Source organism: Phragmites australis, chromosome 2 (assembly GCF_958298935.1).
Source record: "Phragmites australis chromosome 2, lpPhrAust1.1, whole genome shotgun sequence".
In the NCBI taxonomy this organism is placed as follows: domain Eukaryota; kingdom Viridiplantae; phylum Streptophyta; class Magnoliopsida; order Poales; family Poaceae; genus Phragmites; species Phragmites australis.
The window spans coordinates 49,683,566-49,689,337 of record NC_084922.1 but is presented as its reverse complement, the minus strand read 5'-3'; the positions used below and the strand labels follow the sequence as shown (position 1 = coordinate 49,689,337).

The window sequence follows — 5,772 nt, the reverse complement described above, 5'->3', positions numbered from 1 at the left end:
TATCTAATGAAGTTAAAGTACCACCCCCCACCAACAAAGGATGATCAGAATCAATGACTTTTCTGTACAATTCCTATAAGAAAGAGGATTTCTTTTCATATTGAACAGAGCCATAAACATTAACTACTTCCCATTGTGACTTATTTCTTCTACTACTTACAATGATACTAGAGAAAAAAAAACTTCACTATTCATTTCAATAGCATCCAACTCACCTTGTCTAACACCAATCAAAGTCCCTCCAGAATGACCTTGAGCTGCAGTCCAATTCCAAGAGAAAATAATGACCATTAACTAACTCTTGAAGCTCTCTAACATTGAAGTTAGCTTTAATGGTTTGTTGAAGGCATGCAATATCAACTCTATTAGATGAAATAAAATCTTTTAGTTGTCTCTTCCTCCCTTTATCCCCAAGCCTCTAATATTCCAAAAAAGCACTATTATGATTTACCTTTTTTCCTACCCTCCACCTTTTTCTTACGCACAGTCTTCCTAATTTTCATGCCTCTACTTGATGCTGACTCAGGAGAGGAAACCTCCTCTATCTCCACATCCTAAGTAGGCTCAGAACCCTTTATCATGTCATCTAAACCAGCTTCACTCTTTGTGATAGCTGATTCCTCAACATTGACTAGTTGTTTATTAGATTCCTCTAATATGACTCTGGCAGCTTTCAGAGTAGCTCTAGCCAGTTCTACTGCTTGTAAAATAGAAATATTTTGAACTATCTTAGCCTCTTTAGATCCCACATTGATTTTGCAAGAAGTGGCTACTCTATCTAAATGAAGAGGATCAAAAGAATTAAAAAAAAATAGAAAAAGAAACATGTTTATTACTTGAGATATCATTCTTTTGTTGCCTGATGTTCTTAGCTTTGATGTGTACAGGGATTTCATCTTTAGGGATTCTTGTGCTCTTCCTTTTTGCCACAATTGGACCTTTCCTGTTTTTGGATTTGACTGAAATGAAGCCTTCATCTTGGTGTTGTTCTTCCATAAATAGAGTAGGTACTGTGTCCTCCACCCCAAGAGTATCACTCTGGTCTATTTCTTGAGCAACCTCACTCTCAACTTTATGTTCTAGTTGGACCATTTGATTATCCTTCATAGGGATAAAATTCAACAGTGGTGCCACCTGTTTTGCTCTTTCTTCAATTTTTGCTTCCAGCAGTTTCATTTCCTCCTTTTCTTTCTCTATAGACTCTATATCATGGACCATATGATCTTCCTCTATTTCCTCCTCAGGACCTAGTAAAAAATTCTCTTGAGAATCAGACATCTCTATAAATGTGTCTTGAGAGATGATATGTTCAGTCACCGTTTGGTTTTCCTAGGAGACCACATGATTAATCACAGATTTGGTCTCTTGAGACTCAATCAGTTCATCAATTGTCTCCTCATTTATAGGGTCACTCATCCTAGTCTTGTGGTGTCTACTAATGGTAGAGCCACCACCTGTTTTATGGTCTGAAGCACCCCCTGTTGTTGTTCCATAAGTTTGGCAAAACACGAGTCATGACTACCATCAGTAGCCCCCTCCCCCCCTCCAAATCCTCCCCTTCATCTTCCTCATCATCTTCTCTATGTCTATCAAACTTGGATGATGAAGTGTCTGAAGGAGGTGGCTTATCTTTCCCAGCAGATTCTACCCACCAAGAAATTTTATAGCCCTCCCCGTTGATAAAAACTTTAGTTTCTCCTTTGATCTGTGAAGAATCTCTACAGGACAATTTAATCCTCACTGTTCCAGGACCACTCAAAGATTTCTCATCAACCTTCACTGGATCTCCAGCAAAATAAGCAATTTCAGTAACTGCTTCTTCTATTCTAGCGCAGGAAGAAATTCCAATAGCCCTCACCCAAACCACCTCTAGCATACTAGTAGCTTCAGGAGATATTTCTGTAGGTAAAACTTTTGCCTTAACCATCTCCTTACCTACAGTTTGAAATTCAAAACTAGCAAACCTAGTCAGCTAGTACCTTATATCCTCATTATGGAAAGTAATCATAAACTCTCTATCAGATATCTGCTTAATCTTCTATTTCCCCCCCCCCCCCTCTAAACAGGTGTACCATTTCCTGATCAATGGTTTTAGCAGTAGCTTTGCCTCTCTCTGTGGTCATCATCCTCAAAACTTATTTCTTAGCTTTAGCTCTTAGCTGCAGGAATATGAATATTGAAAAAACCCATCACAGGAAAACCAAATCGACAAACTTTCATTTCTCTCTTTTTATGTCCTGTCTTCTTACAATGATAACATAGGGTTGGCTTTGTGCATTGAGCCCTCACATGTCCAGTATCATTGCAATTGTAGCAATATAGTTTCAGTTCAGCGGTATCCTCTCTAACACTTTTACCCGTAGTCTCATCTTTTTTTTCTCAGCTTGTTCTCTTTTCAGCTTATATCAAAGATCTTGCTCTAAGATCAAACCCTCTCTATCATCAGCCCTTCACTTGTTACCTTGTCTGCCCCCTAGTTTTGGCTTCCTTGTTCATAACTTGCATCTATGGGAGCATTGCTTCTAAAATTTTCTCTTCCAAAATCTCTTCCACCATCTCTGTTACTAACATTCCCTACAACATCTCTATTGAGGTTGGGATTGTTCTCTCTATGAAAGCCAGCCCTTGCATTCCTGCTGAATTGGGAACCGCCTCCTCTATATTGATGTTGATATATCTCTCTACCCTGTTGTTGTCCTCCAAAGCGTCAACGACCACCACCCCCTCTACCACCATCTCTACCACCTTGGCGCCCCTCCAGACGATCTGGATCCACTCTAACACCAGATCGGTAAGGCGGCCCCCCAGGCGTCATCTCCTCAGATTGCTCCCTATTCGACATACCTTGGACCACAGATGCAAAGGAGCAAGAATCCACTCTATGCGAGGCTGCTCTCACGACCTTCTTTGCCAATGGACCAAATCGCTGGACCTCCGATGGAGTCACCTGGAACCCTAGATCCGTCGCCACCTCGATTTCTCTCCCCTTCCTCACCCAAACCCAATAACCGGTGGAGTTCGACCACGAGTGGTTGTAGACATTACTTATGCATGTACCATGGGCAAAAATGGGCTGGGTGGGCTGGGCCGAGCTGTGTCGACTTGGGTTGTTTTCTAGACCTCCAATCGAAGGTGTATCCATGGCGTTTTCAGCCCCCAACAACTGATCAGCAGCGAGCGGATTGGGCTCAAGGCTGGATCCATCGGAGGCGGTGATGGAGAACAACGCTTGCTTGATCTCCATTGCCTGTTGTTCACGCGACTCTCTCCGTTTCCACTCCACATACGGTAACACCTCTGTCGAGGCTGGAGCGCTCCTGCCGGCGCGCACGCTCCTACACACACCCACCGGATGTCCACCTATAGGAGCACTCGATTCGCCCCTTCCACGAAGGAGAAGCGAAAACCCTAGAGGAGAAGCCATCTGCAGACGATGATGTTGGCCTACCAGTCCCTAGGCATCGCCTACGGTGACCTCGGGACATCGCCGTTGTACGTGTTCTCGTCCCTGGTCTTGCTGGGCGCCAGCGAGATGGACTTCCTAGGAGTCCTCAGCCTCATCCTCTGGATAGTCACCATGACTAGCCTCGTCAAGTATGTCTTCATCATCCTGCGCACGGACGACCATGTCGAAGGTGGCACGTTTGCGCTGTACTCGCTCCCGCTCCAGCACGTGAACTTCAAGGGTAACATGCCGGTGCCGATGATGCCTCAAGCGTCCGACGTCAACCTCAAGTTCCACGGCGAGAAGTGGCAGCTAGGGTTTTGGGCGCAAGGAGCCGGCGTGAGAGAGAGCGCGTCTGGACGCAAGAATGATTTTCTTTCTAATTTTTGCTTATCTATTTATTGATGATTTACCTATCTTTATATAAAGAGACTAACTTAGTTCTTAAGTAATCTATTATAATTTGAAAAATTCTGAAAAACACTAATCTACTTAATGGCTAAGAAAAGGTGTGAACTTGGCTACCGCAACAGTACTTATGGTACTGTTCACGGATTAAACAGTACCATGAGTGGCTTTTGGGCCGGCTGATTTTATTGGGCCATAGGCTAGATCTTGACCATGACAGACGGCTTATTTTGTGATCATGACCAGGTGCTGAAGCTATGTTTGCTGACTTGGGTCAACAAGTCATCAATCCAGGTAAACATGTGGATGTAGCCTTGTGGGTATTGAACAATTTCTTATGAAATTCCTGCATTCCAAATATGTCGTTAACGTTTAATGTTCTTTTATTCATTCTGTGCAGGTGGCGTTTTCTGCAGTAGTGTACCCATCCTTGATCCTTGCTTATTCCGGCCAAGCAGCGTACCTGATCAAGAACCCTTCCCAGCTAAGCACAACGTTCTACAGAAGCATCCCGGAGCTCCTGTTCTGGCCGATGTTCGTGGTTGCCACTCTGTCCGACATTGTTGCGAGCCCGTCGCTGATTTCCGTCAGCTTCTCCATCATCCGCCAGTCCATCGCTCTCGGCTGCTTCCCTCGAGTCACCATACGGCACACCTCGGGAGAGTACGAGGGCCAGGTGTGCTCTCCCGAGATCAACTACTTCTTGATGATCGTGTGCATCCTCATCACCGTTGGATTCGGGGGTGGACCCGAGATCGGCCGTGCCTTTGGTAAGTGTCGAAGGTTTGAGTATATTGCTCGCCTTTTCTAGCCAGTTTAAGCTTCTAGGTGAACTGATTGACTCATGAAATTGATGCCTCGGCTTGGATAAGTAGAGTGTGTGACATCCATGGATGAACTGGAGTGCTACGCGTTAATTGCATCCACGTGCCATCGGATTGATCAGAGCTTGCTTTTGTTTTGCAGGCGTTGCAGTGATCTTTGTCGTGCTCATCACACCTTCTCTGATGACATTAGTCATGGACGTCATCTGGAAATTGGACATTGTATTGATCGCTTCGTTCGTAGATCGCTTCTTCTCCCTCGAAGGCGAGTTCACGAGCGCGCAGATGACAAAGTTCGCCGAAGGCGGCTGGGTGCCGTTCGCGATCTCCGCGTTCCTGCTGGTGCCCACGCTGGCGTGGACGTACGGGCGCAAGGTGAAGGCCGAGTACGAGGCGCGCCACGCCGTGGGCGCCGCGGAGCTCAGCGCGCTGGGGTGTAGCGGTGCGTCGTGAGGTACGGGTACATGGACAAGCACGACCTCGTCGGCCACGGGTCCGTCGGGTCCGCCATTGCCGCGGTCAAGGAGGTGGCCGAGAGCGCTGAGGAGGCCGAGATGATGGACAAGGCTCATGGGCATGGTGGCAGCTTCGTGTTCGGGAGGACGATCCTGCATAAGCGCAGCGAGCACAACTGGTTCAAGCGGTTCGTGATCAACGACCTGTACAGGTTCCTGCAGAAGAACTGCAGGTCCAGCGTCTCGATGTTCAAGGTTGATCATGCTCTATGAGATTTGAGCGATATACAAAAAGTTTTGTGTTCTTGTTCGTAGCACGTGTAATCGGTAGATTCTTTTTCCCAAATTGTTTTGACAGCGAGTGGTTGAACCTGATCTTGGATCAGAATTCAGGACCTAAGTGGTTCGTTCATAAATTTTATTTTTCTTCGTCGTGAGAGTGTGTTTGATTGTATCGAACTTTTTGAAAGATTGATTGGACATTTGAACCATACCGATTGTTTGGATTATTTAAGCCCAATTCTGTACGCATAATTCCAGTAGCTAGGAGGATATTATCTCTGTTCATTACTTCAGCTGAATACGCATTAGTGCAAATCATCACCGACACCTTGATGACTTAAAAGTTCAGAATCTTTTC

At 45.4% G+C, this 5,772-nt stretch overlaps 1 pseudogene; it reads left to right on the top strand.

The window, feature by feature from the left end:
* The first annotated feature begins 3,433 nt into the window (after positions 1-3,433).
* On the top strand, positions 3,434-5,405 carry LOC133908315 (potassium transporter 26-like; annotated as a pseudogene).
* The last annotated feature ends 367 nt before the right edge of the window (positions 5,406-5,772 follow it).